The 14,237-nt window shown below is 45.0% G+C and overlaps 1 pseudogene across 1 annotated transcript; it reads left to right on the forward strand.

Moving 5' to 3' along the window:
- Positions 1-2,239: 2,239 nt before the first annotated feature.
- Positions 2,240-2,624, forward strand: LOC308279610 (large ribosomal subunit protein eL32-like; annotated as a pseudogene). The gene has a single exon. The product of its transcript is annotated as a large ribosomal subunit protein eL32-like (transcript).
- Positions 2,625-14,237: the final 11,613 nt, after the last annotated feature.

The raw sequence follows: 14,237 nt of genomic DNA on the forward strand, positions 1-14,237 counted from the left end.
GGAGGCTGAGACCGGAGGATCGCGGTTCACGGACAGCCTTGGCTACTTAGTTAGGCCCTCCACAACTCAATGAGACCCTGTTTCAAAATAAAGGAAAAAAAATTGAGCAGGGGATGTAGCTCGGAGGTTGAATGCCTCTGGGTTCCATCCCCAGACCCGCAAAAAAAAAAAAAAAAAAAAAAAGAATAAAAAATAGAGCTGGAGGCTGAGCATGGTGCCACACGCTTGTAATCCCAGCGCTTGGGAGGCTGAGACAGGAGGATCACACAAGTTCGAAGCCAGCCTCAGCTACTTAGTGAGGCTCTCAGCAACTTAGTGAGACCCTGTTTCCAAATTAAACATAAAATAGGTCTGGGAGTATAGCCCGGAGGTAGAAAAGCCCCTGGGTTCCAGCTGGGCGTGGTGGCACACGCTTGTAATCTCTGCACTTGGGAGGCAGAGAGAGGAGGATCGCACAGGTTCGAAGCCATACTTGCTGGCTTAAGAGACCCTGTTTCCAAATAAAAAAATATTAAAAAAATAGGTCTGGGAGTGTAGCCCGAGAAGGGTTTCATCCCCAGTACCACAAAAAAGAAAGAAAGAAAGAAAGAAAGAAAGAAAGAAAGAAAGAAAGAAAGAAAGCCCCTGGGTTCCACCCCCAGTACCACAAAAAAATAAAAATAGAGCTCGAGGTATAGCTTGGAGGGACAATTTCCCTGGGTTAAACCCCCAGTACCGAAAAAAAAAAAAAAAAACCATAAAAACTACAGCTGAAGGGTTTTGCTCAGATGTAGAATGTCCCTGGGTTCAATCCTCAGTTACACACACACACACACACACACACAACCTAGAAATGTATAAAAGACAAAAAAGCCTAGCATCTACTCCTGTCCTTCTAAATAAAAATCTCCTGGGCTGAGGCCTAAGAATTTGTATAGTAGACAGATAATTCTGACATCACCTAGGCTCAGAATCATTGGACTATATAATTAACCAGGATAACATGCCCACATCTAGACAAAACCTAAACCTCTGAGGCAGAGGCAGAGGAGCCTTGAGTGATGACACCTCCCACATGCTCAAAACTCCACATGCATTACCTTGCTTAATTCTAACAGCATAAGACTAGACACTGTGATTATCATCACCCTCATTGTACGGACTGAAGTAGCTGGGCATGGTGGTGCATGCCTGTAATCCTAGTACCTGGAAAGCTGAGATCGTAGGTTTGAGACTAGCCTCCGCAACCTAGCAAGGCTCTATAATTCAGTGAGTGATATCTTGTTAAAAAACAAAACAAAAACAGGGCTACACACACACACGTGAAAGAAGTACAGGTCAGGCCAGGGTCAGCCAGCTAGTGAGTATCACAGCCTCCCTTTGCATCCTTCTCTTTCACCCAGGCTTTTGCTCTTCAGCTCAACCTCCCTAAACAAAGGGATGAGAAGAGAGCAGGCTCCCCTCTGCTTCTACAGATAGTAAAGTCATCGCTTTACTGAGGTTCCGCCCTTCACCCATCCTGGGGTGTGATGATAAGGACAGAGGATTAATTAAAGGAAGCAGGGCAGTGGGTGACATACACACACTCAGGAGTCAGGCAGTTGTGGATTCAGTTTTTTTTCTAATTTTTTTAAAGCTAACTTTGAACATGCTATTCAATTTCTCTTTCTATAGTGTGTTCATCTGAAGAGTTAAGGATAGTAATAGTAGTTGTTCTTGGAGGGCTCCTGAGACGATTAAACCAGATCACGTGTATAAAGTAGAATATGATGCCTGACACTTAGAAGGTACTAAATGACAGCTGTTGTTATGAATACATTTCTTCCTTACTTCCTTTTTCTTTTTCTTTTTCAAGTGGGAATTTTAATAAAATGTGGTTTTATCATGGGCTATCCTCAGATGAAGTGGTCCCTGCTAGCAGATAGATGGCCATGCTTATCTATGAGATCATGGGTTGGCAACACCCCCAGAAACTTTTTTTTTTTTTTTTTTTTTTTTTACAATTCTGTACTTGCTTTTCTTTATTTTCTAGGCTTCTTTAAAACATATAGACCTCCTGAGATCGCATCTGGAGAGTGTCTAGTATTCTGCCAGCTTCAGAAACAGAAGGGAGAGCAAGCCTAGCAGAGGCACCCATTCCATTCCCAGCCTGCGCAGTAGCTGGTGATTGGAAGATACTCTGCAACACCTGACAAGCCCTGGGCAGGAATCCCTCCTTCCAAGATTCCTTTCCAACCTGGCCCTCTTTCTTAAAGGCACAATGGCCGCCCTCAGACCTCTCGTGAAGCCTAAGATTGTGAAAAAGAGGACCGAGAAGTTCATCCGGCACCAGTCGGACCGATATGTCAAAATTAAGCGGAACTGGCTGAAACCCAGAGGTACTGACAACCGGGTGCGGAGACGATTCAAGAGCCAGATCTTGATGCCCAACATCGGTACGGGAGCAACAAGAAACCAAGCACATGCCTCCGAGGCCTCCGGAAGTTCCTGGTCCACGACGTCAAGGAGCTGGAAGTGCTCCTGATGTGTGAGATAGCCCACAACGTCTCCTCCAACAACCGCAAGGCCATCGGGAAAGAGCAGCCCAGCTGGCCATCGGAGTCACCAACCCCAACGCCAGGCTGCGAAGCGAGGAAAATGAGTAGACGCTATGAGCGTGCTTTCACACGTGTGCTTAAATAAAGCTACAAAAACTTTTTCAGTTAAAAAAATATATATATAATATAGCCAGGTGTGGTGGCGCACGCTTGTAATCCCAGCATTTGGGAGGCTGAGACAGGAGGATCACAGTTTGAGGACAGCTTCAGCTTCTTAGTGAGGCCCTTTGCAACTCAGTGAGACCCTGTTTCAAACTAAAAAATAAAAAATTGAGCTAGGGGTGTAGCTCAGAGGTAGAATGCCCCTGGGTTCCATCCCCAGTACCGAAAAATAAAATTGAACATTATAAAAGGTAATGACAATAATAAAGTATTAAGGTTTTTGGTACTAGGGGTTGAACCCAGAGGCATTCTACCTCCAAGCTATACCCCTAGTCCAATTTATTACTTGGAAACAGGGTCTCACTAGGTCCCTGAGAGCCTCACTAATTTGCTGAGGCTAGCTTTGAACCTGTGATCCTTCTGTCTCACCCTCCCAAGTACTGGGATTACAAGCCAACTGACCAGCCTAAGTATTAAATTTTTAACATATACAGATACAATGTGCCTAACAAGTGAAGCAGGACAGGGAATAAAGTACATAGGAGTAATATTTCTATATAGCTTTGAGCAAATGCAGCATAAATCTATCTATCTATCTATCTATCTATTTTTTTTTTCAGTACTGAGGATGGAACCCAGGGGCATTCTACCTCTGAGCTACACCCCCTATTTTGTATTCTTCATTTTGAAACAGGGTCTCACTAAGTTGCCAAAGGCCTCACTAAGTAGCTGAGGCTGGCTGCAAACCCTGATCCTTCTGTCTCAACCTCTCAAAAGTTGAGATTACAAACGTGTGCCACCACGCCCAACTGTGGCTTTTTTTTTTAAATTGTGGTACAGGAAACTGAACCCATGGGTATTCTACCTCCAAGCTACACCCCCAGCCCTGTTTCATTTTTATTTTTAATTAATTAACTAATTAATTAATTAATTAATTTAGTGGTACTGGGGTTCCTGGAAACCCTTCTACCTCCAGGTTACACTCCCAGACTTATTTTTATTTTTTATTTTTACTTGGAAACAGGGTCTCTTAAACCAGCGCGGCTGGCTTCGCACCTGCATGATCCTCCTGTCTCTGCCTCCCAAGTGCGGGGATTACAAGCGTGCGCCACACCTGTTGTTTTATTTTTATTTTGAAACAGGGTCTTCTCACTAGGTTGATGAAAGTCTCACTACGTACTGAGCTTGTGCTTAAACCTGTGATTCTCCTGGCTCAGATTCCCAAGTACTGGGATTATAGGTCTGCCATGACTTTTGGCCTTTTCCTTTTCTTTTGTACTTAGGGATTGAACTCAGTTGGAGCTATACCTCTGAGCTACATGTCCAGCTCTTTTTTTTTTTTAATGTTGAAACAAGGTCTTCTTAAGTTATGAGGGTCTTGCTAAGTTGCTGAGGCTTCCCTCAAACCTGCAATCTTCCTGTCTTAGCCTTCCAAGCACTGGGAGTGTGCTACCATGCCTAACTGAGTTTTGGAAACTTTATCCCAAGACAGCGATTCTGGCTCAGAGCTCTAAAAGAGGGATTTTCCCTGGGGGAGAAGATGCAGCTGCCTTCTTCTTCCACCCTGACTAGGAGAAGTGAGTATCCCCAGAACTCTGCTGGGGTGGGGAGAGGGCAAAAGGAGGGAGGCTCCACTAGGGGTACCTCTAGCACCAGATGGCCATGAACCCAGAGCTACCCAAACTTGCAAGGTCATGATGAGGGTCATTGTTCTTTGACACAGGCTGGCTTTTATTACCCTATCTAAGGCAGCTGATTACACAGTTTTGCAGGTACATCTGGATTGGAACTTGGGATCCCTTTTGGAGTCCCCTTGCACTTCCTTGCCACTAAATAAATTAAAACACAAAGGGGTGCAGCTCAGTGGTAAGAACCCCTGGGTTCAATCCCCAGTACCACAAAAAGGAGGAAGGACTGAAACAGTTGTGGCATATCCAGGCACTGGCCAGTGATGGCCATCATGAATCTTTTCTGTCATGCTTCTGTCAAAAAACTTGCTGATGCCGGGCTTGGTGGCGCACGCTTGTAATCCCTGCTCTTGGGAGGCGGAGACAGGAGGATCACACTGGTTCGAAGCCAGCCTTGCTGGCTTAAGAGACCCTGTTTCCAAATAAAAATATAAAATAAATAGGTCTGGGAGTGTACACCAGAGGTAGAAGGGTTTCCAGGAACCCCAGTACCGCCAAAAAAAAAAAAAAAAAAAAAACTTGCTGAAAGCTGGGTGTAGTGGAGCACACCTGGAATTCCAGTACTTTGGAGGCTGAGACAGGAAGATTGCAGGTTCAAGGACAGCCTCAGAAAGTAGTAAAACTCTCATCGCCGGGTGTGGTGGCTCACGCTTGTAATCCCTGTGCTTGGGAGGCGGAGACAGGAGGATCATGCAGGTTCGAAGCCAGCTGTGCTGGTTTAGGAGACCCTGTTCCCAAAATAAAAAAGTATAAAATAGGTCTGGAAGAGCCAGGCATGGTGGCACACACCTGTAATCCCCGCACTTGGAAGGCTGAGACAGGAGGACCGCACAGGTTCGAAGCCAGCCTCAGCTACTTAGTGAGGCTTTCAGCAACTTAGTGAGACCCTGTTTCCAAATAAAATATAAAAAAGGTCTGGGAGTATAGCCCGGAGGTAGAAAGCCTCTGGGTTCCATCCCCAGTACCACCAAAAAAAAAAAAAAAAAATAGGTCTGGGAGTATAGTCCGGAGGTAGAAGGGCTTCCAGGAACCCCAGTACCACAAAAAAAAAAAAAAAAAAAAAAAGACTCTCATCCCATCCTCTCATCAATCCATTTCAAAATAAAAATACAAAATAGGGCTTGAGATGTAGCTCACAGGTAGAATGATCCTGAGTTCAATCCCCAGTATCACACACACACACACACACACACACACACACACACACACACACAGACTTGCTGAGACAGTTCTGATAATCTATAGTGTCTGATCTTTCTGTTACTCAGCTTCTTTACCAAAAAGTGGGAAGAAGAACAATCTACTTTGGGGGTGGGGGGTTCTTGAAAACAATTGAAGGAGATAGCATCTTTGAAGTGCTTAGCAAAACATAAAGCTCTGTACAAATAAGTCAGTACTCTTGTTAATTTTTCCACTGTTTGACGTTTGCATGTAATCACATCATACTCTGTAAAACGGAGGGTTAGCAAAGGAGAAGACACTGCCCCCTTGGGGACATTCTAGGAATCTGTGGGAGAGTTTTTCTTTATCGACCTACTGGGAAATTCTCTAGTATTTGGGAGAAAAGGTGGTCAGGCCCACACAGTTAAGATTTGCCAGCTGGGTGTGGTGATGTACCCTTGTAATCCCAGTAATCTCGGTACTTGGGAGGCTGAGACAGGAGGATCATAGGTTCATGGCCAGCCTCAACAACTTGTGAGGCCCTCTAAACTTAATGAGACTTTGTTTCAAAATAAGAAATAAAATAGGGCTGGTAATATACCTCAGAGGCAAAATGCCCCAGGGTTCACACACACACACACACACACACACACACACACACACACACACACACACAGTATTTCTACTAGAAGTTGGGTGTGGTGGTAACCACCTGTAATCTCAATACTTCAGAGGCTGAGATAGGAGAATCAGGTTGGAGGCCAGCCTCAGAAATTTATCATGGCACTCAGCAATTTAGTGAGATACTGTTTCCAAATTTTAAAAAAAAATAGGTCTGGGAGTGTAGCCCGGAGGTAAAAGGGCTTCCAGGAACCCTAGTATCACAAAAATAAATAAATAAATAAATAAATAAATAAATAAATAATAAACCGGGCATGGTGGTGCACACTTGTAATCCCAGAATTTGGGAGGCTGAGATAGGAGGATCATGGTTTGCAGACAGCCTCGGCTACTTATGGGGCCCTTTGCAATTCACTGGGACCCTGTTTCAAAATAAAAAATAAAAATAGGTCTGAGGGTGTTGCTCAAAGGTAGAATGCCCCTGGGTTACATCCCGAGTACCATAAAAATAAAATAGAAAGAAAATTGGGTTGGGGATGTAGATCAGAGGTACAATGCCACTGAGTTCAACTCCCAGAACCAAAAAGAAGCTGGGCGTGGTGGTGCACACTTGTAATCCCAGCATTTGAGAGGCTGAGACAGGAGGATCACGGTTCGCAGACAGCCTCAGCGACTTAGTGATGCCCTTTGCAACTCAGTAAGACCCTGTTTCAAATTAAAGAATGAAAAAATAGGGCCTGGGGGGTGTAAAAAGAACTGGCATGAGGTGCAGTGGCCCACGCCTATAATTCTATGACCTCAGTGGCTAAAACAAGAGTACCACAGATTCCAGACCAGCCTGGGAAACTTATCTTGTCTCAAGATAAAAAAAACAAAAACAAAAAAACAACTAAGAGCCGGGTGTAGTGGTGTACCCTTGTAATCCCAGTACTTGGAGCCGGGCGTGGTGGTGCACGCTTGTAATCCCCATGCTTGGGAGGCTGAGACAGGAGGATCGCACGGGTTCGAAGCCAGCCTCAGCTACTTAGTGAGGCTTTCAGCAATCTAGTGAGACCCTGTTTCCAAATAAAATATTTTAAAAAAGGTCTGGGAGTATAGCCCGGAGGTAGAAAGCCTCTTGGTTCCACCCCAAATACCACAAAAAAAAAAAAAAAAAAAATCCCAGTACTTGGGAGACTGAGACAAGAGTATCACAGGTGTTTGTGGCCAGCACAAACCTTAGTGAGGTCCTCTGCAACTTAGTGAGACCCTGTTCCACCATAAAGGACATAAAATAGGGCTGGGGGTGTAGCTCAGTGGTAGAATGCTTCTGGGTTCAATCCCCAGTATTATAAAAAACAATTTAAAAATTTTAAACATTTATTTTATTTTATTTTTTTATGGTACTGGGGGTGGAACCCAGGGGATTTTCTACCTCCAGGCTCTACTCCCAGACCTATTTTATACTTTATTTGAAAACAGGGTCTCATTAAGTTGCTGAGAGCCTCACTAAGTATCCGAGGCTGGCTTTGAACCCGCGCGATCCTCCTGTCTCAGCCTCCCAAGAGCGGGGATTTCAAGCCTGCGCCACCACGCCCAGCAAAAATTAAAAAATTAAAAAAATAAAAATAAAAAGGACTGGGAAAGTAGCTAAATTGTAAAACACCCCTGAATTCAGTCCCCAGTACCCCCTCACCACAAAATTGCTCCACATTCCATATTTTTAAATTTTGAATTCTAATTTGTTGGTACTGGGGATTGAACCCAGAGTCATTCTAACTCTGCGCTCACTCCCATCCTCTTTTTAAAAAATTTGAAACAAGAAGTCTCGCTAAATTGCTTAGCGTCTCCCTAAGTCGCTGAGTATATCCTCGAACTTGGCGATCCTCCTGTTTCAGCCTGCCAAGTACTGAGATTATAGGTGTATGCCACCACGCTTGGCTCCATTTTGTGTGTGTGTGTGTGTGTGTGTGTGAGTCGTACTGGGATTGGACTCAGGGGTGTTGTACCTCCAAGCTATAACCCCATTCCTTTTTATTATTTATTTATTTATTTTGGGTACTGGGGATTGGGCTCAGGGACATTGTACCTCCAAGCTATACCCCCAGCCCTTTTTATTTTTTGTTTTGAAACTGCATCTCACTAGGTTGCTGAGGCTGGCCTAGAACCTGCGGTTTTCCTGTCTCAGCCTCTCAAGTGCTGGGATTATAGACATGTGCCACAGGCCCAACTGACCTTGTTTCAAAATAAAAAATAACAAGGGATGAGAGTATAACTTGGAGATAGACTGTCCCTTGGTTCAATTCCCTGTAATATCACCACCCAAAAAAGTTTCTCAAAAACTTGTTTTAGAGCCAAGCGTGGTGGCGCACGCTTGTAATCCCCGCGCTTGGGAGGCTGAGACAGGAGGATCGCACAGGTTCGAAGCCAGCCTCAGCTACTTAGTGAGGCTCTCAGCAACTTAGTGAGACCCTGTTTCCAAAGAAAGTATAAAATAGGTCTGGGAGTATAGCCCAGAGGTAGAAAGCCCCTGGGTTCCACCCCCAGTACCACCAAAAATAAATAAATAAATAAATAAATAAATAAATAAATAAATAAAATAACTTTAAAAAAAACTTGTTTTAGCCGGGCATGTGGCGCACGCTTGTAATCCCAGCATTTGGGAGGCTGAGACAGGAGGATCGCGGTTCGAGGACAGCCTCAGCTACTCAGTGAGGCTCTTTGCAACTCAGTGAGACTCTATTTCAAAATAAAAAGAATAAAAAATAGGGCAGGGGGTGTAGCTCAAAGGTAGAATTCCCTGGGTTCCACCTCCAGCACCGCAAAAACAAAAACAAAAAACTTGTTTTAAAGGGTTACATAAAGCCAGGTGTGCTGGCACATGCTGTAATTCCAGTACTTGGGAGGCTGAGACAGGAGGACCGGAGGTTCAAGGACAGCCTCAGTAAATGTGAGACTTCCATCAAATTAGTAAGACCCTATTTCAAAACAAAAACTTAAATAGGTCTGGAGATGTAGCTCAAAAGTAGATTGCTCCTGGGTTCAATACACCAAAAAAAGGGTTTCATGAGAGAATGTGCCAGTGACAGTGGCTGAACATAATTAGCCTTTCAGTACCTAGGAGCGCCTCCCCTCCATGTTCCAGGGTGACTCTCTCATGGACTAATGAGAGCCTCCCTTTTGTGTGTTTACTGAGTACTAAGCCTCTTATGCATGCGTTGTTTGATGTAATAAAGCCTGCACCGTGGAGACTTTATTATTATTTCAGTGCTTCGGTTTCAGCCCAGGGCTCAGCACATGCTAGGCAAGTGTTCACCAATCCAGTCCATGGGCACTTTTTTTTTTTTCCACGGTACTGAGGATTGAACCCAGGGGCTCTGAGCAACACCCTCAGCCCTATTTTATTTTTTTGGTGAGTACCAAAAAATTGTTTAATTTTTAATTTTTAATTTGAAATAGGATCTTGCTAGGTTGATGAGAGTCTCACTACTTGCTGAGGCTGTCCTCTAACCTGTGATCCTCCTGTCTCAGTCTCCCATGTACTGAGATTACAAACTTACACCACATACCCGGCCTTTGTGGCGGGGGGCACTCGGGATTTATCTCAGGAGCTTTCTACCTTCAAGCTACACCCTCAATCCTATTTATTTTTATTATTATTATTATTATTATTATTATTATTATTATTATTATTATTTGGTGGTACTGGGGTTCCTGGAAGCCCTTCTACCTCTGGGCTACCTTCCCAGACCTATTTTATACTTTTTTATTTTTGGAAACAGGGTCTCTGGCTTCGAACCTGCGCCATCCTTCTGTCTCCGCCTCCCAAGCGTGGGGGATTACAAGCGTGCGCCACCATGCCCAGCTTTTTTTTTTTTTTTTTTTTGGTGGTACTGGGATTCCTGGAAGCCCTTCTACCTCCAGGCTACATTCCCAGACCTATTTTTTTACATTTTTATTTGGAAACAGGGTCTCCTAAGCCAGTGTGCGTGGCTGGCTTCGAACCTGCACGATCCTCCTGTCTCTGCCTCCCAAGCGCGGGGATTACAAGCGTGCGCCACCACACCCGGCTTCTTTTTTTTTTTTTTTTTTAATGGTACTGGGGATTGAACCCAGGAGCATTCTATCTTCGAGCTACATCCTTAGCCTCTTTTTTTTTTTTTTTTTTTTTTTGGTGCTACTGGGGAATGGAACCCAGGGGCCTTCTACCTCCAGGCTACTACACTCCCAGACCTATTTTATATATTTTGTTTGGAAACAGGGTCTCTTAAGCCAGTTCAGGCGGGCTTTGAAACTGCGCGATCCTCCTGTCTCAGCCTCCCAAGCGCGGGGAATACAAGCATGCACCACCACGCCCGGCTTCAGCCTTATTTTTTTATTCTTTATTTTGAAACAGGGTCTCACTAAGTTGCAGAGGGCCTCACTAAGTAGATAACACTGGTCACAAACCTGAAATCCTTCTGTCTCAGACTCCCAAGTACTGAGATTGTAAGCATGTGCCACCATGCCCAGCTCCCACAACCCTATTTTATTTTTATTTTTAAATTTTAGGTGCTGGGAATGAAACTCAGGGGCATCTACCTCTGAGCTACACACCCAGCCCTATTTTTTATTCTTTATTTTGAAACAGGGTCTCACTAAGTTGCAGAGGGCCTCATTAGGTAGCTAAGGCTGGCCACGAACTTGTGATCCTCCTGTCTCAGCCTCCCAATACTGGGATTACAAGTGTGCGGCACCACACCTGGCTCTATTTTTTAGTTTTGAAACAGGGTCTCATTAAGTTGCTAAGGCTGACCTTGAACCTGCAATCCTCCTGTTCAAGTACTGGGATGCACCACTATGCCTCATTCCATGGGTACTTTTATGTTTACTTTCCTCTTGCTCATAAGAAAACTCAGGTTCAAAAGAGATAAATCTAGCTGGCCGTGGTGGTACACATCTGTAATCTCGTATATGGGAAGCTGAGACAGGAGTGCAAGTTTGTGGCCAGCCTCAGCAACTTAGTGAGGCTCTTAGCAATTTGGTGAGACCCTATTTCCAAATTAACAACAACAACAACAACAACAACAACAACAACAACAACAACAGTAATAATAATAAGCCGGGCATGGTAGTGCAAGCTTGTAATTCCAGTACTTGGGAGGCTGAGACAGGAGAATCACAGGTTCACAGCCAGTTTCAGTTACTTAGTGAGGCCCTTTGCAATGTAGTGAGAGCCTGTTTCAAAATAAATAAAAAATAGGGCTGGAGGAATAGCTCGGAGGCAGAATGCCCCTGAGTTCCATCCCCAGTATGCAAAAAGAAATAAAGAGAGAGAGAGGGAGGGAGGGAGAGAGGAAGGAAGGAAGGAAGAAAAGAAAGAAAAGAAGAGAAGAGAAAAGAAAAGAAAAGAAAAGATAGGTCTGGGGATGTAGTTCAGGGTAGATTGCCTCTGGGTTCAGTCCCTAGCAAAACACACACACACACACACACACACACACACACACACACACACACACACACACATAAATAAAAGAAAAAGAAAGAAAAAACAGAAAGAGATAACTCTCTCCACTTCTTAGAAAATGACCACACCAGGATTCACACCCAGGCACCCTGGTTTTGAGGGGACTCCCTCCACATAGGGCCCTGCTCAGTGCGTTGCATAAAAATATGGTTTGAGCCCTGGAAATCATCTACCCACTCTCTCCGTGTAAATGCAGGTTAACTGGGCCTCAGAGAGAAGGTCCTTCCTCAAGGACACTCAATAAGTCTGACAGAGCCAGGGTGGGGACCCAGTCTCTGAACTCCAGTGCCCACCTCCAGGGCTGCCCACCCACACAGCACATCTTTCCTGGGTCTGGAAGACCACTGTGCCCACAGGCAGACCTGAGGTTTCTACATAGATCCTCACCGACCTGCCCAGCTCAGGCCAAGGCCTAGGGTGGAAGTGGGGTCTAGGAAGGGCGGAGGCCTGGAGGCCTTGCAACTACACATAACCCTGAAACCAGGGTAATCAGGGCCACTGAGAGGGCAAGGGGAGACTGTCCAAACTTTGGAAAGAGTTTGGGTTAGGAAGGGAGGGTGTGTGTATGTGGGGAGTATTCACCCCCCTCAGGCCTCCTGCAGCCACTTGCCCCTGAGGTTGGAGCACACATTCGTGTGTGTGTGTGTGTGTGTGTGTGTGTTGAACCCAGCGCATTCTGCCTCTGAGCTATACCTCAACTTCTTTTTAATTTTTATTTTGAAACAGGATCTCACTGGTTTAATGAAAGCCTCACTATGTGTGTGTGTGTGTTTGTGTGTGTATGTGTATATTACTTGGGATTGAACCCAGGAGCATTCTACCTCTGAGCTATACCCCCAGCCCTATTTTATGTTTTATTTTGAAACAGGGCCTCACTAAGTTGCTGAGGCTGGCCTAGTACCTGTGATCCTCCTGTCTCAGGCTCCCAAGTACTGGGATTACGGGCCCAGCTGGGACACACATTCTTGAAGGGAGTGGTCACAGGGGTTCCCAGTGGCTCTTTCAGGCCTTAGGCCAGTTTCTGTTCCTCCTGGGACGGAAACAATCTCTCTCCCCTCACACTCAGCACCCCTCCCCAACTAGTAATAATGACTTGCTCCTCTAATTGCTGCCCTGGGACCTCCTTGGACAAGGCCTGAGGTTGGAGGAGAGGGACACCTGGGTCCCATTTTCTCAGGTGATGAATTCCTGCTATCCAGTAGGGGTTTTGACTCACATTCAGATGAGCCTGATTGCTCCTCCATTCCTCATCTGCTGTGCCTCCGCCCCCCACACACTCCATTTCTCCAAACCAATACACGGTGGGACAAACAAGGCAGAAGATCAAGAACCCCTCCTTGGAAAAAAAAAAAAAAAAAAAAAAAAAGAACCCCTCCCTGCATGTGTCTACCTTGGAGCCCTGGTGGGGAAAGTCACTTGGCCTAAGGGAGCCACTCCAAGGAACCCTGGAGAGCAGCGCCCTCGTGTGGCCTTCAGGAAAAACACAGCTCCTTGCTAAGCCCTCCCTCCTCCTCCTCCTCCTCCTCCTCCTCCTCCTCCTCCTCCTCTCCTCCTCCTCCTCCTCCTCCTCCTCCTCCTCCTCCTCCTCCTTTCTTCTTCTACTTCTTTTTCTTCTTCATCTCTCTCACACACACCTCTCCTCTCTTCTTTTGTTAATTTTTGGTACTGGGGATTGAACTCAGGGGCATTCTACCTCCGAGCTACACCCCCACCCATTTTTATTTTTTATTTTTGTTTTGCCAAGTTGCTGAGACTCTCATTAAATTGCTGAAGCTGATCTCAAACACTTGATTCTCCTGCCTCAGCCTCCCAAGTACTGGAATTATCGTGCTCAGCTCCAGCCAACTTTCTTATATGAGCTCCTCCAACAAGTATTTATTTATATATTTATTTATTTATTATTTACTTACTTACTTACTTACTTATTTTTTGGTACTAGGAATTGAACCCAGAGGCACTGTACCTCTGAGCTATAACCCTAGCCCTATTTTTCATTCTTTATTTTTTTGTGTGTGGTACTGGGGGTTATACCCCCAAGCCTTATTTTATCATTTATTTTGAAACAGGTTCTCACTAAATTACAGAGACCCTCACTAAGTAACTGAGGCTGGCTATGAACCTACAGTCCTCCTGTCTCAGCCTCTCAAGAACTGGAATTTCAAGTGTGTGCCACCACGCCCAGCTCAACAAGTATTTATTGAAAGCCATTATGTGTGAGACTGCTCTAGGTGCAGCAGACAAGATAGATAAAATACCTGCTGTACACTTCAGTGTGTGTGTGTGTGTGTGAGCAATAAATAATAAATAAAGGTGGGTATGGTGGCACATGCCTGTAATCTCAGAACTTGGAAGTCTGAGACAGGAAGAGCCACAGGTTTGTGGCCAGCCTCAGCAACTTAGCAATGCCCCCTGCAACTTAGTTAGACCCTGTTTCAAAACAAAAAATAAAATAGAACTGGGGGTGTAGCTCAGAGGTACAATGCCCCTGGGTTCAATCCTGAGTAACACACACACACACACACACACACACACACACACACCTCAAATAAAAAATAAATGAAGCCGGCCCTCATGGTGGTGCAGGCTTGTAATCCCAGCATTTGG

The sequence above is a fragment of the Muscardinus avellanarius genome (assembly GCF_963383645.1).
Source record: "Muscardinus avellanarius genome assembly, chromosome: 1".
In the NCBI taxonomy this organism is placed as follows: domain Eukaryota; kingdom Metazoa; phylum Chordata; class Mammalia; order Rodentia; family Gliridae; genus Muscardinus; species Muscardinus avellanarius.